Source organism: Danio aesculapii, chromosome 18 (genome assembly GCF_903798145.1).
Source record: "Danio aesculapii chromosome 18, fDanAes4.1, whole genome shotgun sequence".
Lineage (NCBI taxonomy): Eukaryota > Metazoa > Chordata > Actinopteri > Cypriniformes > Danionidae > Danio > Danio aesculapii.
Window position 1 is genome coordinate 38,934,862 of NC_079452.1, and position 26,649 is coordinate 38,961,510.

Here is a 26,649-nt window from a genome sequence, read left to right on the forward strand (position 1 = left end):
TAAAATTAAAAACAATTTTATTTTAAATTTGGAAAAATGTCATTAGTCATTATACAGAGGCACATCATGATTTTGCCAAGTATGATGCATATATGTTGATCCTGAAACATTATTTTTGATCAAAAACGTAATCCCAACCTATTCCCTACCCGAAACCCAACCATAACTGTAATATTCCCAAAATCAGAGAGGAATAATAGCTGGATAGCAATCATGTAGAAGCTCATCAACCTAACCGTAAGCCTAAACTAAACATAAACTGTAAATGTATCCCTTAATTCTGATTGCCTAATTGGAATGTTGTTCCGGTAAAAACATGGATGTTAATCCAGGAACATGTCCTAGTTGGGGGCAACACGGTGGAAGAAACCTCACAGGAAGAAAGTTCCTGGTTCGAGTCCCAGCTGGGTCAGTTGGTATCTCCACCAGGTGCTCCGGTTTCCCCCAGAGTCCAAAGACATGCGCTATAGGTGAATTGAATAAATCATCAGTAGTGTATGTGTGTGAAAGAGTGTGTATGGATGTTTCCCAGTACTGGGTTGCAGCTGGAAGGACATCCGCTGTGTAAAACATATGCTGGATAAGCTGGTGGTTCAATCCGCTGTGGCGACCCCTGATCAATAAAAAGACTAAATCGAAGGAAAATTAATGAATGTCCTACAAGGTGAAATCAGGTTGGCGTTACACAAAGATGGTGAAATACCAACCCAATCTAATGAGGAAACAACTATTTAATGTATGGTCAGAATAGTGGCTAATTCATACAAATATGGTTTAATTATTTCATTCATTCAAAAACAAATGAGTTTTAAATGGAGACATGCCCCAAACTCAGCCATCTGAAAATACTAGAATGTACAAATTGCACAAATTCATTACTCAAAAAGTTATGAATTGCCATGAGATTGTATTGTGTATACAGATTCAAAACTATTTAAGCTCTGTCTTAATATCTGGTACGTTTCTGACAGAGAATGACCTCCATAGTACATGAAGAAATAATACTAATGGAAAACATGGGCCACCAGTTTCCAACATTATTCAAAATATCTTCTTTTTATGTTCAAAAGAATAAAGAAAGATTTGTAACAAGTTGGGTGGGGGGGTGGGGGGTTGGGAGTAAATAATGATAGAATTTTTATTTTTGGCTTAACCATCCCTTTAACTTCTAACACTCAAGACAAACCCTCTCCTTTCTAAATGCAGCTAAATCCTATTTCTTGCATATAAAAGGCCTTTCGGGACCTTCCCCCATCCCACGCTCCGCCCCGCCACTCATTACAGACCACAGAAGTATCAATTCGTATCAACAGTCCTCTAGACGATTCATTTCTCCCCCTCATCTTCTCATAAACCGCCTGTCTTCCCTGAACCAGACCGCCACCAGCCAGTTAGAGATCTGAAAGAGACTGCGTGTAATCCTTTAAATGAATAGTCAAGACTAAATGTCCACCCGAAGAAGAGTCCACATAAACAAATGGACTAGTAATTATAGACTCACACTAAAAGACTATAGGGCAAGTGTGTTCTTGTTTGTGTCAAAACCACTGTTTTAGTATTATTTATATTCTACTAAAAGTATTTATTGATATTTTAACAATTACCAACAATATTTTTATTATTTCATTTACTTTTTAATGTCATTTTTGTTTTTAATTTGGAGTTATATTTATTTCAAGTTTAGCTATTTTAGTATTTCAATTTAAACAATTTATTTCCATTCAGTAATGAATTATTTCAGTTCAGTTAAAATTACTGATATTCTTTTTACAATAATTATATTTTTTACATTATTTTGTTTTATAGGTTTTTATAAGTTATATTTCAGCTTTATGTCAATTTCTGAATTTCAATTTTAATTACACTGGGTAAAATTATTATATTTTTTTTAAAATAGGTTTTCAATAAATATATTTGCTCAAATTTCCTAAATGCTTTGCAGTAAACATTCTTTAAAAATTTTTTTTAAATTTTATTTTATTCTGTAAACTACTGACGGTATTTCTTCCAAATATATAATAAACATTGTGTCATTTAGAGATATTTTTCATAAAATATACAGGTGCAAGAAATTTTAAAGAAATGTTATCATTGATATCATGCTTTTTAATAAAACAAATATTAACATGTTATATTCTATAAGAAATGATTATTTAATTGATTATTTATTAATATTTTTATGTAAATTATATATATATGTAAATTATATATATGTAAATTATACATAATACATAATAAACATAATAGCTAATATACATAATAATTGTCCCTTTATTAATCTGGGGTCACCACAGTGGAATGAACCGCCAACTCATCCAGCATTTTACATAGCGGATGCCCTTCCAGCTGCAACCCATCCCTGGGAAACATCCAAACACACTCATTCACACTCATACACTACGGTCAATTTTAGCATACTCAATCCACCTATAGTGCATGTCTTTAGACTGTGGGGGAAACTGGAGCACCCGGAGGAAACCCACGCAAACACAGGGAGAACATGCAAGCTCCACACAGAAATGCCAACTGACCCAGTCAAGGCTGGAACCAGCGACCTTCATGCTGTGAGGCGACAGCGCTTCCCACTGCGCCACCGCGTCGCCTATACATAATTATATAATATGCAATTCAAAGTAGGGCTGCACTATACTGGAAAAATCTAATATTGCAATCTTTTTTTTATTCTGCGATATATATTGTGATAGAAATACAATTTTACCAAATGAGTTAAATAACTATTTGGGAATAAATTATCATTTTAGATTGATTGGGATGATTCTGTACAGGAGTTCATATGCGTAAAATATAAGGAACTATCTACAAGCTATCAATTTAATGAACATCGTTTTATTGTTTTCAGAGGAGCCAAGCTGTATTCATATATACAGTAATTAAATAATCAAATGTAAAATAATACTGCATAGTCTTTATTTTCTAAACAATTCGATAAAATGTAAAGTTACTAATTTGTCAATGTTACTAACGGTACAATTTCTTAAGCCTGAATGCTTTTAAAACCCTCAGAAAACACTTGCGAAATGATAAATTATAATCCAGACTTAACTAGATGTGACTATTGCGAATGATCACATTGTGATATCAATGCTAAAATGATATATTGTGCAGCCCTAATTCAAAGGTTAGGACACATGTTTAAACACTGACTGTCCCTAAATTATAAGAAAGCACAAACCCAAAGACATACAGTTGAAGTCAGAATTTATTGCCCCCCTGAATTATTCGCCCCCTGTTTATTTTTTCCCCCAATTTCTGTTTGAAACGGAGAGAATATTTTTTCAACACATTTCTAAACATAATACTTTTGATAACTCATTTCTAATAACTGATTTATTTTATCTTTGCCATGATGACAGTAAATAATATTTGACTAGATATTTTTCAAGACACTTCTATACAGCTTAAAGTGACATTTAAAGGCTTAACTAGGTTAATTAGGTTAACTAGGCAAGTTATTATATAACGATGGTTTGTTCTGTAGACTATCGAAAAAATATATAGCTTAAAGGGGCTAATATTTTTTACCTTAAAATGCTATAAACTACTTTTATTTTAGCCGAAATAAAACAAATAAAACTTTCTCCAGAAGAAAAAATATCATCAGACATACTGTGAAAATTTCCTTGCTCTGTTAAACATCATTTGGGAAATATTTAAAAAAAAAAGAAAAAAAGAAATAAATCAAGTGGGGGCTAATAATTCTGACTTCAACTGTATATCCTACACTGATTTTATTTCATTTTCATCTCAAAATGTTAAAAACTCATAAACCCAGGGATTTCCCAAAGGTCAAAGGACAGAACAAGAGAGAAATAAACATTTAGGCTTCTTTCTGAGAGCCAAAGGTCAATATATCGGGTTTCAGCTTCGATATCGGAATGTGTGAGTCTGCAATAGTCACATCGCAAGGATTATAGTTGACCAGACATTCCAGTAAACAACATAGTAGAGTCATTTCAAATTTTAACCTTAGAGTGAAAGTTTATTATTATGTTTAAGGCCTATGACTGTGTAAGCATTTCAAACTAATTTAAGCCAACTGGGCACAAGAAATTAGAAGTTTGTATATAATTATTTACTCAATGAAAGAATTTAATGTCTTTTATTTTATTTAATTTCCTTTCTGAATACTGTTTGACTCCCCAGAAAATCTAAAATTATTATTCTTTTTAACAAAAAGAACCATTCAAGTCATCTGTGTAAATTGCATTAATCGCAATATATATCGCAGTAAAAGAAAAGATCACAATGTCAGTTTTTCAAATATTGCGCAACCCTAGTACACACACACACACACACACACACTAAATATATAATTATATAATATACAAATCAAAGGTTACAATTTGCTTGATTTATTTAATTAATTTTTTTTATGCTTAAACACTGACTTCCCCTAAATTATAAGTCAACACAAACTCAAAGACATATATCCTAGACTGATTTTCTATCATTTGCATCTCAAAATGCTAAAACTCATAAACCCAGGGATTTCCCACAGGACAGAGGACAGAATGAGAGAGAAATAAACATTTATAGGCTCCTTTCTGAGGGCCAAAGGTCAGACACTTCATCTTATTAGCATTAAACTGCTTGTGTCATTCTTACTACATTAGCCATTCAAATGGAAAACATACAATAATAGGACCCTATATCAAAAGCTATGGACATCTTTTGTCTTTATTTATTTTAAACAAGTCACTTATGAGTCAAACTACAATATAATAATGACAACTGATTTAGTCCAAATGCCAACACTGAGACAAAACATCAACACGGTACCCGCATTCAGGCCATCTGTAGACGCACCTGGGCATTGCTGTGGGGGTTGTAGATTTAGTCCAGAGTCCTGATATACACTATTCAACAAATGAATCAGGTCAAACTGAGAAGAATGCATCACAACTGACATACTTTCATACTCCAAGTACTAAAAAACAAAAAAATTTCCTTGTACTGGTCTGTGTTGTTGGCTGTGAAAAACAGCACGCCATGTTGCAAAGTCAATAATTCAATAGTCTTGATTAATGAAACACTGCTGACATACAATATGGCAAATTATCATGTTTTGCTGCTTTAAAGAGCTTTTTGGAGGCTGGATGAAACATCTGGAGTTATTTTGATTTCCAGCCTGAGTAAAGACAAACCTTTGGCATTTCAAAAGCCTGACCTCGAGGAATCAAGGTCATGAGATGAGATGTCGGGTCACTGCTGCATACTGGGAAAAGGAAGTGCGTGTTTATGTGTGCGGTTGCAAGGGAAATCCATGGGTTTTTTCTATTAAAAGGGGTGCAATTATGTTTTTGGATTTTTTACTTCCTTTAAAAAAGGCACAATATGTAAAATTTTTCATTTAAATATCCCAAAACCAATAGAAAAGTGTAATTTTTTGCTGACATGTGTACTTCCATTATTACAAATGTTTCAAAGGATGTTCTAATCCAGAGAAATAAGCATGTTTAACTAGTGACATGGACCATGTCATTGTGTGGCCATGCTAATGATGATATATACTCTAAATTTGCGAATTGATTTTATAGATAACAGGAAAACACTAAATAAGCTTTAATATGTGGTGTTTTTAATATATATATTTTTTTCTTAAAATGTATTTTTAAGTATTTTGAAAAGAAAAATCCACATTTTTTTCTATTAAACGAGGTGCAATTATGATTTTGTATTTTTAACTTCCTTTAAAAAGGCACATTATATAAACTTTTCATTCAAATATTCCAAAACAAGTAGAATGATGATATAATCCCTTGATTTACGATGTGGTTTAATGGCAAACCTGAAAACACCAAAGATTAGGGCTGCACAATATATCGTTTGAGCATGGATATCGCAATGTGTGCCCAATTACAAAACTGCCTCTAATTTCTTTAAAACTCAATGATCTTCACTGCCTGATGGATATTCAATATAAAGTGGAGTCAAGAAGCACTGCCTTATGATGATATAAACTCTCAATTTACAGTTTGGTTTAATAGAAAACAGGAAAACACCAAATAAGCTTTAATACTGTATGTTGTTTGTTTTATTAGACAACACTATAACAGAATCCTAAAATTAATTTTTTAAGTTTTTTTAATGTATTTTTTTCTTAAAATGTATTTTAATAAGAAAAATTCACACTTTTTTTCTATTAAAAGAGGTGCCATTTTGTTTTTGCATTATTAACTTCCTTTAAAAGGCACAAAGTGTAAAAGATTTTCATTCAAATATCCCCAAACCACTAGAAAAGTGTCATATTTTGCTGACTTATGTTCTTACATTATCCTAAATGTTTAGAAGATTGTTAAAATCCAGAGACATAAGAATATTAAACTAGTGACATAGACATGTTATTGTGTGGCCATGCTAATGATGATATAATCCCTTGATTTGCGATTTGGTTTAATGGAAAACCTGAAAACACCAAAGATTAGGGCTGCACAATATATCGTTCAAGCATGCATATTGCAATGTGTGGGCCCAATTACAAAACTGCTACTAATTTCTTTAAAAATCAACGATCTTCACTGCCTGATAGATATACAATATAAAGTGGAGACAAGAAGCACTGGCTTAAATTCTATTTCCCCCCCTCCATCTCTTTAAAATCTGAAAATTGATTTTACCCCACTTCTGGCTGGATTTCAAGTTTATTTTGTTTATTTAGTAGTACTTGTGCGTCACACAAGTAACAACTTATGATCAGATAACAAAAAAAGTCAACACCAAGTGGAAACAGCGTCTACTCTACTCTTTCTCAACATGTTTCATGAGTCACAACTTTAAGATGCCAGAGATAACACGATCACAACATATCGGTGTTCAAACATCCGTTACACCACCTCCTACTGCTTAACACACTCATTTGTGTCTCTTCTCAAAACAGTGGGGCCTTTTAGCGCTAACTGTAAAGAAAAAAAAGACTTCCTGTGACTTTCACCCAACAACACAAAAAGTCTTTTTTTATTAACCTTAAACTATTTCTGCTTTTGGTTGCTACAAGTTTTTATCAGTTCTAGCTGGCCAAACACCAACTGACAATAAAACCTGTCTCATGACTGTCATAAGTAAGGGTATAATGAGAACTCAGTGAGTGGAGTGTATGGTGTTGGATTGTGCTAGTTTTGTGTATGTGTTAAGGGAGAGGCCTTCAGAGGGGAGCTCAAAGGAGAGATACTGCATGAATGGAGATATTCAGCCGGTGCAGCCCTGTGTTATGTCACACCACTGGAATGTGATGAACCTGCAAAGGCTTTCTATACACAGTGAATATGATGACATCACCCCAACAATGAAAACACCTCTTTTTACGTGCATTTAAACTACTTCATTTCTATCAATTTTACAAATCACACCAGTCATTAAGTCTTTCAATGTCAAACCGTCTTAAAAAATATTTTATATGATCATTTTTATGATCTTTTATATATGTTTTATTAGAAAAAGTAAGAATATTTGTTAATGCCATTTAATTTTTACCTAAATATTTTACACTAGGTAATAACTAAACACCATTTCACTCATATATTACATTTAGATTTTTTGCATTTACTTATTTGGCAGATGCTTTTATGCAAAACGACTTAGGAAGTGAGGATAAAAAAGCACTTCAAATCATCAGAGTTGCAGTATTTAAATACGGTTTTATTTGATTTATTTATTTATTTACATTTTATTTTCACACATTAAATCACATTTAAAAGAAGTCACTAAGCTTTCAATATGCTTTAATATGCTTGACATGTGAAATGTTCTAATAGAAATGTGATGTCTTACCTTTGACATAATAAAATTAATAATTTATAGTAAACATTACAATATTGCTCCTTGGATTCCACAATGATATATAATGTTTAATGATATAATAATATGATATTAGATTATACAATGTATCTGTAATATTTTGCAGATTTTTGCAAAAAACCTGTTGTGGCATTGTAAATGTAATGCAACACAAAACTCACATTATCATACTAGACTTCAAGGATTAGTTCTTCCAAAAAACAAACAAATCTGTCATTATTTTTCATTTACTCACTGTCAAATTGCTTCGTATAAACATACGGCTATCTTTTTTATGAAAAACAGTTGTATTATTCCCTCATCAGCATCAGCTCCTCAAAATAATGAATGAATGATGACAGTGCAGTGGCGGGATTTTTTTTAACACTTGCCGTTAAAAACAGTCCCTCTGCCACCTTCAATTTAAGGTATACTTGGATAACAAAATAAATGTAATACAACTTTTTTAAAGTGCAACATATTCCAAAAGATCAGGGGCTTTTGACAATACATCAGGGGCTTAAGGCCTCAAAGCCCCACCGCCTAGCAACGCCACTGTTCTGAAAAGACATGAGTGCGAGTAAAATCTTGGCTAAATTATCGCTTCATGCCAAATGGTACACATCAAACCTAAAACCAGCATCTCTGTGCTTAGGTCACCATTAAACCCTCTGTCCGCATAGAGATGAGATCAGGGGTGCAGCAACTGTCCAGAACTAGTCAGGTGTGTGTGTCTGTGTGGATGTATATATGAGGGATCCAGCAACTGTGTGCTATAGAACAAAGAGAGCGGAACAGAGAGGCCATTGATTCTGCTCAGCTGTGGTCAGCACCTGCTGGGTCACAGCCTATGTTAAAGGGTGTGTGAGAGGTGCAGATGTATATTTGGGGACGTGTGTGTGAATGTGTGCATACGGATGTGACATTTAGGATTACTAACTAATGATTTCAAGTAATGAAACTAGATTGGCACATTGATCCATGGCGCTCATGTGGGCAACATCTTCAAATCTATCTATATCTATTAGGGCTGTGCAATATGATTATTAGGGTGCAAGTTATTGGAAAAATCTGATGTGAAATTTTATTTTTCTGTGATGAATGTTGTGATATGAATACAGTTTCACAAGATATCCTTCAGTATAATTACAGTAATTAAATACAATTCTAGCTCCAGGTTAACTAAGACTCAACATTGCATATCTTGCAATGTGACAATTGAGAATGTTCACACTGCGATATCGATGCTGAAACCATATATTGTGCAGCTCGAATAATTATATAATAAAAGTCTGCCATTTAATACTCAACGGCAATACATTATGGAAGCAGACAGAAATATGAATGACAGCGTTGTGAGAAAGTTGCCATTTTAAAAGTACAATGTTTACATTTTGCATTTTATTTGGTCATTTTTTAATGTTTTTTGCTTTGAAATGAAGATATTTGGACTAGAATTTTTTTTTTTTGGCATAAATCGTATAAATTTAGTATAATTACAGTAATTAACTACAGTTCTGTAGCTCCTGGTCAACTAAGACTCAACATTGCATATCTTGCAATATGACTATTGAGAACGTTCACACTGTGATATCGATGCTGAAACCATATATTGTGCAGCTCGAATAATTATACAATAAAAGTCTGCCATTTAATACTCAACGGCAATACATTACGGAAGCAGACAGAAATATGAATGACAGCATTGTGAGAAAGTTGCCATTTTAAAAGTACAATGTTTACATTTTGCATTTTATTTGGCCATTTTTTTTTATGTTTTTTGCTTTGAAATGTAGATATTTGGACTAGAATTTTTTTTTTTGGCATAAATCATATAAATTTAGTATAATTACAGTAATTAAATACAGTTCTGTAGCTCCTGGTCAACTAAGACTCAACATTGCATTTCTTGCAATATGACTATTGCGAATGTTCACACTGCGATATCGATGCTGAAACCATATAATGTGCAGCTCGAATAATTATACAATAAAAGTCTGCCATTTAATACTCAACGGCAATACATTATGGAAGCAGACAGAAATATGAATGACAGCATTGTGAGAAAGTTGCTATTTTAAAAGTACAATGTTTACATTTTGCATTTTATTTGGCCATTTTTTTAATATTGAACTTTTAATCATTAGTTTTGAAAAAGTGTTTTCAAACGTTAAATCTACATTAACATATCCGAACTGGAGAGACATTTAGAAGTGCATTGAATACAGTCGTTTAGCGTGCACAAATGGAAAATCTACTTTGATATGAGATTTTTTTTGTAATATCGCCCAGACCAAATATCTATCAATATCACTAGATCTTAATCCTAGATCTATTATATTATCTTTTGTCACACTTTCTTAGATTTACTATGAATAGGACAAAAGAAATAACAAAAGCAAAATTCTAAATTGAACTAAAGCCAGCATTCATTTTCACAAGATAGTTTGAATAGCACTATTTGATGGTTTGCTGAGGAGTCTAACAGAATTTGAATAATCACAATGTAAAAAATCCTTTTCTTACATTGCTTCGTCTCATTTCTAGTCCAAATATCAAATTTTTTTTTGTAAAAATATTGTTTTGTTTTTAACTTCAGAAGAATTAAGTCAAAAATAGTTTTTCCATAAAACAAGTACAATTATCCATGTTTTTTTTTTTTTGCTTTGGAATGTATAATTTTGGACTAGAAAAAAAAAAAAAGAAAAAAAAAAAAGTTAAAAAGATTTTTTATTTTTTGCATTAATTATACAAATTCAGTATAATTACAGTATTTAAATACAATTCTAGCTCCTGGTTAACTAAGACTCAACATTGCATATCTTGCAATGTGACAATTGCGAATGTTCACACTGCGATATCGATGCTGAAACCATATATTGTGCAGGTCAAATGATTATATATTAAAAGTCTGCCATTTCATATTACGCTCTATTGTTTCATTTTATGGCGTCACAAAATACATTGTTTATTGTAATTTTTCATAATTTATATTAGCGCAATATTGCACAGCGACACCATTACGCATTACTGCAGACAGAAACATGAATAACAGCAATGTGAGAAAGTTGCAATCTTAAAAAAAAGTACAATGTTTCCATTTTGGATTTTATTTAGCCATTTTTTTATGTTGACCCTGTAATTATTAGTTTTGAAAAAGTGTTTTCAAACGTTAAATCTACATTAACATACACGAACTGGAGAGACATTTCGAAGTACATTGAATACACAGTTGTTTCAGCGTGCACAAATGGAAAATCTACTTAGTTAAGCTTGTAAGATTGAGTTGAGTTATCTAAATTCGTTTATGTGTTAATATTTGCCTTGACATTATTATTATTATTATTTGTTTGTGTGTAAATTTGATTACTATTGGTTTTGCATATTCTGAGTGTTTACTTGATTTACATCTTTATGGAGATTTTTTATTTTAATATATTTTATCACCCATTGATTGTAAAGGATATTAATAGGTTTTGTGCCTGGGTCTGAAAATTTAAGTTTGTTTGATTTATGATCAGTTGAACTAAAATGAGTTGAAGTTAAAGCTTGTTTGCTTAGTTTTTTGTTTTTTTCTACTTTATTAATATATTGATTTGGTTGAGGGTGGCGCGGTGGCACTTCACAGCAAGAAGGTCGCTGCTTCGAGCCTCGGCTGGGTCAGTTGGCAGTTCTGTGTGGAGTTTGCATGTTCTCCTCTTGTTCGTGTGAGTTTCCTCCGTGTGCTCCGGTTTCCCCCATCAGTCCCAGGACATGCGCTATAGGTGAATTGGGTAAGCTAAATTGGCCGTAGTGTATGAGTGTGAATGAGTGTGTATGGGTGTTTCCCAGTGATGGGTTGCAGCTGGAAGGGCATCCGCTGTGTAAACCATATGTTGGATAAGTTGGCGGTTCATTCTGCTGTGGCAACCACCGATTAATAAAGGGACTAAGTTGAAAAGAAAATGAATGATTGATTTAGTTGATTTAACATTTGATTTTGGTTTGCTTGATTAAATCATACATTTGTTGAAACTTCTTTTTTATTATTTAATGGAATTATTTGAGTATCTGTAGTGGGGTTTTCTACCCCTGGTGCCCAAACCCATTTTATCAGCCAAATACTGCTACAAGATTTTATTAACATTCAATTTTAATCCATCATTTGCCCTGATGCTCTATATAAAGTGAGAATTACGACCACGTATGAATGAGAACCTTTACAAGTCCTTTATATGTTGTCTATATATAAACAATTGACTGATTTTAATCAGAATTTACAGTAATAGTTCCCCTTCATATGGGAACTTCAACGTGTGTCTGTTATTAAACAGACTTTTGGGAGTGCTTTAGACGACCAATCACATCTGAAGATAAGAAAACGGGCCAATGAAATGCCAATTGAATTGGCGGAGCTTAGCTCCACAGCTGAAACTGATGAGCCAATTAGGGCTATATCAGTCGGCTGCTGGAGCCAGCTCATCAGAATTGTTGCTTCAGACCCGATCTGAGACTGAAGAACCCTTCTGCTGAGCTGACTTCCAACATTGAAGAAAGCATTATTCTCACCAGTGCGAGGGAAGACGTTCTAGCGGCGGTCGAGCTGGGTTTCCCGTCCCCTTGGCGTTTCGCTGGTGACCTGAAAGAGCAGTTTGTTAAAAGAGCAGAATTCCCTAAGAGAGCACACGGTCGTGCAGCGCGTCTTTTTAAAGATGTCGTTTCGACCGTGCGTTTCTGGATGCGGTGGTTTCCTCTCCCCGGATGACAGGCACGAGTACTGCGTCACATGCTTGGGGGTCCAACATGTTGATGCGGTGCTCGCGGACAGTTCTTGCCCGCATTGCGATGGCTTGACTGTTGCGCAACTGAGGTCGCGGCGAGCTCTTTTATTAGGGCAAGTCACCCCTGCTGCTCCCCGCCAAGCGGTTAGCACTCGGGCAGGCCTGAGGGTTACAGTGGGGGCTAATCCGTCGCCTTCGGGCCCGCGGACCCCTCGCTCCTCGTCAGTGCGCTCTGTTTCTGCTTCGAGTGTTAGCGCTGGTCCATCCTCTGGGTTGGCCGCGCTCTCATTAGATGACACCGGGGACGTGATGTCCATCGCTGCATCGGAGGGCGGGCTGACATGCTCTGATGAAGATCCGGACCCCCTGCCACCCTCCGGGGTTATCAGTGAGGTTTCGGATCTGGAGTCGGACATGTTAGCCGTGTTATTCCGGGCTGCTTCGGCCGTGGGACTGGAGATGGCTTGTCCCCCAGAACCGGGGCCGGACCGCTTAGATGGGTGTTACGTGGGGGTGAAGAAGGCGAAGCCTTTTAGACCCCCCGTCCCCTTCTTCCCGGAGGTACACAGAGAGCTCACGCAGGCATGGAGGGCACATTTTTCTGCCCGGTCCTCGTGCGCTCCCGCTCTCACCTCCCTCGATGACGGAACGGCCAGGGGTTATGAGGCGATTCCCCAGGCGGAGCGTGCTCTGTCCGCAGAGCTGCTCCACTCGGAGAGGTCCGCCCTCACTCCCTTCCAAAGCGTGCAGGTTATCTGAGTCTCTCACGGCCAGAGCCTGCACTGCTGCGGGCCAGGCCACCTCCGCTCTGCACGCTATGGCCACCTATCAACGCTACCAAGCCGAGAAGCTGGCCAAGATGCAGGAGGGCGGTTCTCCCCCAGGCTTGCTGCATGAGCTCCGCACGGCAACCGATTATGCTCTCATGACTATTAAATCGGCTGCTCGTGCCCTGGGGAAGACGATGGCCACATTAGTGGTCCAGGAATGCCACCCCTGGCTGAGCTTGGCTATATGAGAGACGTTGACAAAGCTTGCTTTCTTAACGCTCCCGTATCCCAGGCCGGCCTTTTCGGCGACACCGTCGGGGAGTTCACCCAGGAATTCTCCGCGGTGAAAAGCAGTCCAAGGCGAGGGGTGAGGTCATCTATCAGCGGGCTCGAAAAACTGCTCCTCCCGCTGCCCCTTCCGCTGCGGTTGCTCTTCGCCGAGGGCGTCCACCCGCGGCTTCATCTGCTCCGCTTTCGCTGCCCGCTCCGGCCAGGCGGCAATGCCGAGCCTCCCGCGGGACTGCAACGCCCCCGCCCCAGGGCGCCGCTAGGTCCAGTAAACGGACCGCGAAGCGTTCCTGGGACGGGCCATTCGGAAAAGAGGGGACCTGCTCTTTCCTCGGTGGGGGGCCGAGGATTATTAAATCAGTCCACAACGACTTTAAACTCCTCGCTGCCGGCCCCTGGGCTGGCGGCAACCAAATTTCCAAAAGAGCAGTTTCCTCTCTCTCCGGATGCGCGAGCCCGAGTACTGCCAGTCTGGGACGCTCCGCCTTTCAGCTCGCAGCACCGGGACCCTTCGCCTCAGGCCCTCAGAGTGCAGCAGGACGGACTCCTTTCTCTCACTCTGGCCTCACCGCGGGATCCAGGGAGGAAGGTAAGAGAAATTCTCTTATTTTCAGCTCTTCCCCGGGACGCACCGCTTCCCGGGATGAGCACTCCCATCCCGAGCTGCCCCTCCGCTGGCACGTCAGTGATCGCTCCGATGGTGCCATTAGCGCGCGCTCTGCCAGCCTGGTTAGCGCTGCCCAGCGCATCGCGGTGGCTCATACGGACGGTCAGACTCGGCTATGCGATTCAGTTCGCTATTCGCCCTCCCAAGTTCACGGGTGTCCTTTTCACGAGGGTGATCCCCGTGAGCGCCCCTGTCTTGCGAGAGGAGATTGCGGTCCTCCTGGCGAAGGACGCAATCGAGCAGGTCCCTCCAGCCGAGATGGAGTCCGGGTTCTACAGCCCGTATTTCATCGTGCCAAAAAAGAGCGGGGGGTTAAGACCAATCCTAGATCTGCGCAGACTGAACTGTCATTTATACTAAATGCTTTCAGAATGCTTACGCAGAAACGCTTGCTTCAGAGCGTCCGTCCACAAGATTGGTCTGCAGCCATAGACCTGAAGGACGCGTATTTTCATGTCTCTATTCTTCCACGCCACCGCCCTTTTCTCCGGTTTGCGTTCGAAGGACGAGCGTGGCAGTACAAAGTCCTCCCCTTCGGGCTCTCTCTGTCTCCGCGGGTTTTCACCAAGCTCGCGGAGGGTGCTCTGCGCCACTGCGGCTTGCGGGCATCCGCACACTCAACTATCTCGATGACTGGCTCATTCTAGCCTCTTCTCGCGATCAGTTGATTATGCACAGAGTCAAAGTGCTTCGGCACCTCGACCAGTTGGGGTTTCAGGTCAACCGAGAGAAGAGCAAACTTTGCCCTGTGCAGAGGATCTCTTACCTCGGGCTGGAGCTGGATTCGGTTGCTATGGTTGCGCGCCTCTCCGAGGAGCGCGCCAGGCTAATGCTTTCCTGTGTAACGAGCTCCACAGGAAAATAGTGGTCCCACTGAAATGTTTTCAGAGGCTCCTGGGGCATATGGCATCCGCAGCCGCGGTCTCGCCGCTCGGTTTGCTTCATATGAGACCACTTCAGCGTTGGCTTCGCGATCGAGTCCCCAGACGGGCATGGCGCGCGGGTACGCACCGGGTGAACATCACTCTGCTGTGTCTCCGCACCCTCAGCCCCTGGACGGATCTGGCTTTTCTACGGGCCGGAGTGCCCCTAGGGCTAGTATCCAGGCATGTTGTCGTAATGACACATGCCTCCAGCACGGGCTGGGGGGCTGTGTGCAACGAGCATGCAGCCGCGGGTTCGTGGTCCGGACCCCGCCTGCATTGGCATATCAACTGCCTGGAGCTGTTGGCAGTGTATCTGGCTCTCCGCCGTTTTTTTTCCGGTGTTGGAGCAGAAACACATGCTGGTCAGGACGGACAGCATGGCGGCGGTGGCTTATATCAACCATATGGAGGGTATGCGCTCTCGCCGCATGCCTCAGCTCGCTCGCCGTCTGCTCCTTTGGAGTCACACGCGGCTGAAATCACTGTGTGCCATTCACATCCCGGGCGAGCTCAACCGTGCAGCCGATGCGCTCTCACGGCAGCTAGTGTCCCGAGGAGAATGGAGACTCCACCCCGATTCGGTCCAGCTGATATGGGCGCGCTTTGGGGAAGCCCAGATCGATCTGTTGCTTCCACCGAGAACGCACATTGCCAGCTGTTTTATTCCCTGACCGAGGCCCCCCTCGGCACGGATGCACTGGCTCACAGCTGGCCATCGGGCACGCGCAAATATGCGTTTCCCCCAGTGAGCCTAAACGCACAAACTTTGTGCAAAGTCAGGGAGGACGAGGAGCAGGTCTTGTTTGTTGCGCCCCTCTGGCCCAACCGGACCTGGGTTTCGGAGCTCACACTCCTCGCGGCGGCCCCTCCTTGGCGCATTCCCCTAAGGGAGGACCTCCTCTCTCAGGGACGGGGCACCATCTGGCACCCACGCCCAGATCTCTGGAACCTCCACGTGTGGTCCATAGACGGAGCGCGGAGGACTTTGGTGACTTACCGCCCGCGGTACTTAACACCATCACTCAGGCTAGAGCACCCTCTACGAGGCATGCCTACGCCCTGAAGTGGAGTCTATTCTCTGAGTGGTGCGCTTCTCCCCGAGAAGACCCCCGAACTTGCCAGATTAGCATTGTGTTATCCTTCCTTCAGGATAAGCTGGAGCGTAGGCTGTCACCCTCCACACTGAAGGTTTACGTGGCGGCATCTCCGCTCATCATGACGCGGTGGATGGCAACACGCTCGGGAAGCATGATCTAATCATCCGATTCCTCAGAGGCGCGCGGCGATTAAATCCATCCCGCCCCCCTCTCATGCCCTCTTGGATCTCTCTTTAGTCCTGGTGGCTGCAGAGAGATCTGTTTTAGCCACTCGATTCTGTATTCTGTCATTATGACAGCTCTGCTGATCGCATTGGCGCCATTCAAGAGAGTTGGGGATCTGGAGGCATTTTCGGTCAGCGAATCGTGCCTTGAATTCGGGCCGGGTTACTCTCACGTTGTCCTGAGACCCCGACCTGGCTATGTGCCCAAGGTTCCTACCACCCCATTTATAGATCAGGTGGTGAACCTGCAAGCGCTGCCTGCGGAGGAGGCAGGCTCAGCCCACTCACTGCTTTGTCCCGTTCGCGCTTTGCGCCTTTACGTGGAACGAACGCAAAATGTAAGATCATGTGAACAGCTCTTTATCTGTTATGGTGGCCGGCAGAAGGGAAGTGCCGTGTCAAAACAGAGGTTGGCCCACTGGTTAGTTGATGCCATCGCCCTCGCTTATCAATGCCAGGGCGAGCCGCGCCCTCCTAACGTGAGAGCGCACTCCACTAGAGGTGTCGCTTCCTCATTGGCGTTAGCACGCGGCGCCTCTCTCACAGATATCTGCAGAGCTGCGGGTTGGGCGACACCTAACACATTTGCGAGGTTTTATAACCTCCGAGTGGAGCCGTTTTTTCCCGGTTATTGGGGAATCCCAATCAATCGGGGGAGAATTAAGCTCGGTGTCACAAACGCTTGCTGCGCCAGGCTCCCTAAACCGGAGATGCGTGCGCTTTTTCCTATTCTACTAGTAAGTTTCCCTTCTCAGGCGAACCCTAGAGAATTCCTCCGAGGCCCCCAGCATCGACTCAGCGGAGGAGTCGAGTGCATGGCTCAGTGTGCGGTTGGTATGCCCATTAGGTCTACACGCATATTGAGGATCGGTGCCAGCTATGTGCATCCCCATTTGGTGATGTCATATGCATTATTACCACGGTGTGTTCTCCCTTATTAGGCGGTCCCGTGTCTTCCCTAAACCGCTAACCAGCTTATCATATGTAGCACTCCCCCTCATTAGGGCTAGTCCATATGTCTCCTTACCATCAGGTCTCCCCTTTTAGGGTAGCAGGTGGTCTCCGCTGCGTCCTCCCCCTTCGGGGACTGGCACGCTTTCCCAACGTACTGTCGTATTTCCAAAATCCCTAGTCTATATTAGCTAGGTAAAAGCACACTTACGACCCCCGATTTAAAACTTTTATTCCCATGTAATGGTAATATGTTGGGCCTAGGGGACATTGGAAGGTTGCGCTCTTGGTGATGTCAGTGCGCTCACGCTTTGGCTTGGCAAACTACACATCAGGGACGCGACAGGCTTAGCTGCTGTGGCGCTTTCCATACAGTCTCCCAAAAGTCTGTTTAATAACAGACACACGTTGAAGTTCCCATATGAAGGGGAACGTCCTGGTTACGTACGTAACCCACGTTCCCCGAATAGGGAACGGAGACGTGTGTCTCCACTGCCACAGCACCTGAGTCTCCAGCTGGGAGCTGAGCGATCGGCTCTTCAGCAGGCAAATTCTGATGAGCTGGCTCCAGCAGCCGACTGATATAGCCCTAATTGGCTCATCAGTTTCAGCTGTGGAGCTAAGCTCCGCCAATTCAATTGGCATTTCATTGGCCCGTTTTCTTATCTTCAGATGTGATTGGTCGTCTAAAGCACTCCCAAAAGTCTGTTTAATAACAGACACACGTCTCCGTTCCCTATTCGGGGAACGTGGGTTACGTACGTAACCAGGACGTTATCCTATATCATGACATATATTGTTAACGGGATAAGAGATGACTTGTGATCTTTTTGTCATATCGCCCAGTCCAAATATCTATCAACATCACTAGATCTTATTCTAGATCTATTATATTTTCATTGGTCACCCTTTCTTAGATTTACTATGAATTAACATGACAAAGAAAGCCAAAACAAAACACTAATTCTCTCAAGAAATGTATATAAATTGAGCTAAAGCAAGTATTTAACACAGAGGGCGTCTAAAACTGGGACTGTCTAACAAAACGCCAACTGCTGCCTTCATGATGAAGACAATAAAGCCATCAAAGAGACTGCTGACCTAACACTGTCTGTCCACGCAGACAGATGTATTTAACCAGAATGAAAAAACTACAGGTGTCTGCATGGCATTTGTGTATCTGCTTACAAAGAGACAGCAAGTCTCTCAGTAGAGTTTGCTAAGGGAAGTATTCCTATTACTATTGCTCATCTGAGAGAAGTATCAGTATTACTGTTGCTTATACAAAGGTTACTAGAGACCTAAACATACTTCTTCTAAACTCAGGTTATAGTACTTGAAAAGCGATCAAACAGATGTCTGCCTGATAACATGGGTGCAAGTAACCACCTAGCAACCACAAAACACTAGCAATCACCAGGATGTGTGGTTGCAGGTTGCTAGGGTGTTCTGTGACATTGTTATGGTGTTTTGGAGGTTATTGGGATATTGTAGGGGGTTGTTATGGTGTTCTAGGTGGTTGTAGGTTGCTAGGGTGTTTCAGATGGTTGCTATAGTTTTCCGCATGCATTGACTGCAGGTTGCTAGGGTGTTCTATGTGGTTGTTAGAGTGGTTGCTGGGGTATTAATACTAGGGTGTATGTGGTTGCAGGTTGCTAAGGTGTTGTGTGACGTTGTTGTAATGTTTTCTGAGGTTATTAGGGTATTGTAAGTGGTTGCAATGGTGTTCTAGGTGGTTGTAGGTTGCTAGGGTGTTTCAGATAGTTGCTATAGTTTTCTGCGTGCTTTGACTGCAGGTTGCTAGGGTGTTTTATATGGTTGTTCGAGTAGTTGCTGAGGTATTAATACTAGGGTGTATGTGGTTGCAGGTTGCTAAGGTGTTGTGTGACATTGTTATGTTTTGTGTGGTTATTAGAGTATTGAAAGTGGTTGCAATGGTGTTCTCTGTAGTTGTAGGTTGCTAGGCTTTTTCAGATGGTTGCTATGGTTTTCTGGGTGCTTTGACTGTGGGTTGCTAGGGTGTTCTATGTGGTTGTTAGGGTGTTATGATGTTTTGGGAGGTTATTGAGATATTGCAGGTGGTCGCTAAGGTGTTCTAGGTGGTTGTAGGTTGCTAGGGAGTTTCAGATGGTTGCTCTGGTTTTCTGGGTGTTTTGACTGTTGGTTGCTAAGGTGTTTTATGTGGTTGTTAGGGTATTTAATGTAGTTGCAAATTGCTAGGGTGTCCTGTGTGGTTGCTAGGGAATTAGTACTAGGGTGTATGTGGCTGCAGGTTGCTATGGTGTTGTGTGATATTGTTATGATGTTTTGGGTGGTTATTAGGATACTGTAGGTGGTTGCTATGCTGTTCTAGGTGGTTGTTAGGGTGTTTCATGTAGTTGCAAATTGCTAGGGTGTCCTGTGTGGTTTCTAGGGTATTAATACTAGGGTGTATGTGGTTGTAGATGTTTTGTATCATTGTTTTGGTCTTTTGTGAGGTTATTTGGATATTGTAGGTGGTTGCTATGGTGTCCTAGGAGGTTGTAGTTTGCTAGGGTGTTTCAGATCATTGCTTTGGTTTTATTTTTTTATTTTTATTTTTTGTTCGTAGGTTGCTAAGGTGTTGTGTTCTAGGTTAATATTAGACTAGCAGTAACCTAGAACACAACACCTTAGCAACCTACAACCACATACACCCTAGTACTAAATCCCTAGCAACCACACAGAACACCCTAGCAATTTACAACCGCTTAAAACATTCTAACAGGTCAACAATATATAGGACACTCAGTCAAAATGCCCCAAAAAGCCCACAATCACATAGAACACCATAGCAACCACATACAATTTGCCAATAATCACCCAGAACACCATAATAATGCTACATAAAACACTAATAGACCCAATAGTTGCCACCAGCAACTTTCAGCAAACCATCCAGAAAACCCTAGCAATCACCTAGAAAACATCTTAAAAAAACAAATATACCACCCTAGCAACTATAAAGGACCCCCAGTAAAAAACAGCCACCTAGTACTGGTAAACACCCACACACACATACGCGGGGCCAATTTAGTTCATCCAATTCAACTATACCCCATGTGTTTGGACTGCCGGGGAAACCGGAGCACCCAGAGGAAACCCAGGCTAACACAGGGAGAACATGCAAACTCCACACAGAAATGCCAACTGGTCCAGTGACATATAATATGACATAAAAATATTTGATTACACAATGTATCTAAATATTTTCAGAATTTGACTAAACAAAAACCTGATGTAGCATTATTTTAGATGCAATATAAACATACAAAATCTCACATTATCAAACCACACTTCAAGTATTAGTTCATCCAATAAAACAAAAACAAAATTCACACCAGCATCCTTCAACAAACCCTCCAGAAAACCCTAGCTAGAACACACTAGCAATCACCTAGAAAACATCTTTAAAAACCAAATATACTACCCTTGCAACTAAAAAGGACACCTAGAAAACCCTAGCAGCCATCTAGAATATCCTATCATGACTAAAAAACATTGATTTTAGAAATGCAGATTATCAAGTTATGTTTCCATTGGCACAACCCCCCACAAGCACTTTGGGCTTCTATTAAAAATGATATGAAATGTTGCACAGGACAGAACGTATTGTAATGTTTCATCCAAGTCTTGACATCCTCATTTAGATCTGAGATTTATCTTGTGGTCATGAATCAGACACAATGCCCATTAGTCCAGCCTTCTCTCTCTGCCCTGTGAGCTTTCCTGAACCTTGTGGGGCGAGAGAGAAGAAGAGGTATCTGATTGTCATGTTTCTTTGTTTGATTTAAATCGATGCCAGCTACAGAATGCCAAGCAGCTATTGGTCAGATCTGACTAAAGGATTTACAGACAGCTGTCTGTGTCTGGATTACACTACAGAGCTATAATTCACACAAACATACACCACTACACATGAAAAAACAACATGCAAAGCTACAGATTACACAAATGGCTCCATAAATGAGACAAATTACAACAACAACAAGACAAAAAGACATTTCTGCACACAGTTTCCAACGTCATCATAGCTCAAATTTTATTTCAAACCATGTTAATTAGATGATGCAACTGTCAAATGTTCACTTAATGAGTACCAGATTTATTCTCCCACTGTTAATTTCCCAACCCCAACTGCATGCGTTCATTCAAAACAACCCCTAATATCTTAACCAACATCCTAAATCACACATGTAACTGTATATTATCTCACTTCTCCTTTCTATTCTTCCCCTCACCTAATATTAACGCAAAGACATTAATAATGGGTTTAAGGGAAAACTCTTTGTTCATGTCCCAACAGAAACACAGCGTGCAATTTTATTTGACAAAATAATAAACGCACATCATCTCTCCAACGATTTCCGATCTTAAGCCATCAACCAAACAACAAATCCAAACATCGACCCATTTTTAAAAACACGGCCGCAAGCTGTTTAGCATAACAACTCGAAAGCCAGCCCCTGGGTGTCAACGTCACCGCTGAAATCCATGGAAACGAGAAACAAAAGAACATAAACATGCACTCATGCTTGATGATTTCAAACCCTACATGAATATTGCATCATGCTTTAATGAGCAGATATAGCTCAAAATGCCTTTGTGTGAAAGAACCACACATGCAGTCATATTAAAATGATGTATTACCATAATTTGGAATATGTATATGAGATACAAAAGAAGGTATGTGTAGTAAACGGGCAGGCAAGGGGGAACAAAGAGACCTGTCAAAGAACAGCTCTGTTACAAGTGAACAAAGCATGCTGCTGAGAATGACTGAGTTGAACACGTGCTCATACGGACCAAAACAAAGATCTGTATCAAGTGTACAGAAGTGGCACAGTCCCATGGCAGAATGAAGATCCTCTACAGCAACATGTTCATTAGGTTAATCAATATGCTGCATATAAATGCACGCCAGCTAGCACTCAATATGCAGTGTAGACAAAATTCAGTCTAGACCCGAGCGTGCTGCTGACTCACAGCATGTTCAGCTAGCGAAAAAAAGGTAATTCCAGCAAAAGGACATTCCCAGTGTACCAGGAAGAAAATCAGGAAGTATGAATATTTAAATTGACTAGTTTAGCATTTTATTAGTCACCATTTTCACATGTTAAAGTAGGGCAATATGACAAATATCACGATATAAGTCTGTACTTTGAGGTCGATATGAATAAACATCTTCATTGAGATCTTCTACACCCTCGTCATTTTTTTTTACAACAAATATCACAATATAAGTCTGTATTTCTATATTTCTATATGTCCATTTCTGTTAATTTAATCAATTAATAGATTATGTATTATATATATTAGGGCTGCACGATATTGGAAAACTGTGATATTGTGATATGTTATCTTTTTGCGATAAATATTGCGATATGAATACAGTTTCACAGGATAAATAGAATAGCACTATCTGATGGTTTTATAATGAGTCTAAGCCTGGTTTATGCTTCTGTGTTGAGTGATCGGCGTGACCCACGGCGCATACCTTGCACATTGTCGTGCATTGATACTTCTGCGCAATGTTTGTGTTGCTCTGCAATAACTCTTCTGAAACGCTAGCAGGCAGTGAGGTTATGTTCCTCTGTGTCCAGTTTCTTAGCTAGTGTTTTGTTTTTTTGAACACCTCAAACTCGCTCCTTTTTAGGTGGGAACTGGTGGACTTGCAACAACTTTAATCATAAGGTAAACTCAAAACAAAAGTTTCCATCTGGAGCTCCTTCACAGGACTCCACACTTGTAAACACTCGCTCTAATGGGTTCGGGTGGCTCTCGGTCCCCCCCACACTTGTCAGTGATACCAAGTCGACCAATCACAGAGCTAACTCTACGTGTCGTTGTGACGTGTAGCTACATTTTTTGAGAGGTGCGAGTCAGCGACGGCCACAAGGAGGGCTATGTGACTACGTGCAGGCTGCGCAGGAGCATATTGTGCGCTTGACGTAGAAGTATAAATTAGCCTTTACTAGTATTCAGTTACAGAAATTGAATAAGTACAATGAGACAATTTGTCTCATTTGTAGTCCAAATATCAAAAGATTCTCAAAACAAGTAAAAAATATTGTTTTGTTTTCACCTTCAAAGGAAATAAGTCAAAATTAAGAGGTTTTTTTTAATAAGCAAAATTATCTGCCAATTGAGAAAGTAAAATAATCTTGTTTTCGCTTTGAAATGTAGATATTTGTATTAGAAACAATACAAAAATTTGAGATGTATGTATGTATGTGTGTGTATATATATATATATATATATATATATATATATATATATATATATATATATATATGTGTGTGTGTGTGTGTGTGTGTGTGTGTGTGTGTGTGTGTGTGTGTGTGTGTGTGTGTCTGTGAGATATGCACATTGCGATTTCGATGCATATACACATACATCATGTGTGTAATTCATAATACTTGTGAAATGTACTCATTCATTGTGCTCATATTTAAAATAAATTCATATTTAACTCATTCATATGTGCTCATGAAATAAAAAATAATATTAATAAAATATAAAACACTTTTCAAAAACTAAAGATTACATTCATTAATTTTTCTTCAGCTTATTCCCTTTATTAATCTGGAGTCGCCATAGCTGAATGAAAACCCAATCCAGCATGTGTTTTACGCAGTGGGTGCCTTTCCAGATGCAACCCATCACTGGCAAACACCCATACACTTTCAATTACACACATACACTACAGACAGTTTAGCTTACCCAGTTCACCTGTAGCACATGTCTTTGGACTCGTGTGGGAAAATGGAGCACCCGGAAGAAACCCACGCAAACACGAGGAGAACAAGCAAACTCCACACAGAAAAGCCAGCTGACCCAGCTGAGGCTCGAACCAGCTATCTTCTTGCTGTAAGGTGAGAGTGCTACTCACTGCGCCACCGTGCTGCCACTACAGATTACAGGTCCAACATTTTCATATTGCAACTTTTTCACCTTGCTCTTATTTATGTTTTGTCTGTATCCTTGTAATTACGTGCATTATTGCGCTCATATAATTAATGAAAAAGCATTTCGTGAACAACAATAATATGAATTGATAGACTTCTTATTTTGTCCAAATCAGAGCACATTCATTGTTTAATTCGAAGACAAGAAACTGAATAAGACATGTAAAATTAAGAAAATTGCAATGTACCCTGGGTTGACCCCCATGTGTAAGAAGTGATGTGAGAATACCAGTCAGAACAGTTTGGACAGGATGTTACTGCAACACTACTGTAACCAACCAATGACTTAAGGCACTGTTTTGTCAGACTGAGGACATCGTGTTACTACCCAGAGACGCTCTAATCACTCAGCCCCTCTGTCCTACCCATACACGGGGGACGAGCATCATCGCATACGGGAAGTCTGAAGTCATGACTCTATCTCACTTTCTCTCTGCTGCATTCGTATTTATACATAACGGAAACCACACAACAGAGAATGATAGCATGTGTGTGAGAGGAAGACACAGATAAAGAGATATGCAAACGCAAATGGGAAGAGTTCACCAGCACTATACTAGTCAAGGGAACTGGTTCAAAGATCAGAAAACAGATGTAAGACGTTTGACAAAACAGCTTCCAAATTGCAAACACATGTGGTCCCGATCCAACCCCTCCCTACCCCCAACATCCCCTCCGATACAGAAAACCCAGTTCACTATGATCATACTGAACATTAGACAACATATACTGCAACATCTTTATGAACACACTAATCTTGATCGCTTTGAATATTGCGCTCAGATTATGTGTGTATGAAAATGACTACAGCAGAAGTTATTTAAAATGACAAGCATTTTAAAATATATTCAAATAAGTTCTGTACAGTAAATGAAAAGGTAAATGACAGTAAATGAAAAAGTCTAATGTTTGAATGGGACAAAAAAAGACCACCAGAAATCTTGGAAAGGTAAATGAGAGACACTGTTTACAGTGAGGAAGACATGACCAGACAAGACATGACATGTCACAAGTATTTGGTATTTCTGTTAACTGAAATACTCTATACCTATTTTTTGCATGCATTAAAATAATAATAATAATAGTAATACTACTACTACTACTAATAATAATAATAATAATAATAACAATAATAATAACATAAGCTGCAGTTCCATCCTAAAATGTAGCCATTGGGAAATAATGTAAAATTAAAATGGAATTATATTGTAAATTAAAATACATTTAAAATTAAAAGGAAATTATTACTTTTATATATATTTTTAAAACTAATATATATATATATATATATATATATATATATATATATATATATATATATATATATATATATATATATATATATAATTTTTAAGGCTTAAAAATGAATTATTAATTATTTTGATTTGTAAATAGTGCTATCAAACACGCCTACTTTCATTTTTGCAAACATTTGTTTGCCATTGTTCTGAAGCGCGTGATTTGAGCGATGTATTGTTCTGTTTGCTCATTGTTTAATCTACTCTATCACACATTCAATTTATAATCAATGTATCATTAGTCGGTGCACATAAACATTGTTTCCAATGACTCGCGTCGCATTTCCACTACTACAAATAACGCGTTTCGATGCAAGGCGTCCTGAAAACAGACCCACAGTCAAGCACACACATACCTCGAAATCCGTCCTGAGCGATACTTCTCTGAGGCAAGTGACTTCAGATGAACCTCAGCAGAGAGAAACACAAGAGTTCACCTCTCCCGTTGTGAAGGTGTGTCTGTTAAATCTGTTTTTTCTCTCTTGGAAACAGTTCAGTTGTAGACAGGACCCTTAGAAATGTAAATTAATATTTGGAGTGGGGGGCGGGCGGACAACATGACCCAACGCCTGAGTCACAAGCGATGCTCCGCCCGTTTCCCCTCATGAATATTCATCAGCAGGGGAGACCCCGAAAACGGTCTGGGCGTGGCGCAGTGTCTGTGGGCGGAGACTGAGGGTGCAGCGTGCACAAAGCAAATGGTAAAGTATGTTAAAGATCACCAAAAAACAAACTAATATTAGCCTATTTATTCACATGTTGTTGTATTGCTTTCAAACAGGAAGAAATATTAAATAATTTCTCGTTGATCACATCCATGCTCACAGGAGGTGACCGAATGATATTCTTAATTATCATAAAGATAATAAACAAGAATTGTGCTATATA

General features: G+C 39.9%; 1 protein-coding gene across 1 annotated transcript in view; it reads right to left on the minus strand.

Annotated features, from left to right (window-relative positions):
- Positions 1–26,323, minus strand: part of fam107b (family with sequence similarity 107 member B) — a 58,754-nt gene extending 32,431 nt beyond the window's left edge. The window contains exon 1 of the mRNA XM_056478477.1: positions 26,118–26,323. The gene's annotated coding sequence lies outside the window, so the exon portion shown is untranslated. The remainder of the gene's footprint in view (positions 1–26,117) is intronic.
- Between the last annotated feature and the right edge of the window lie 326 nt (positions 26,324–26,649).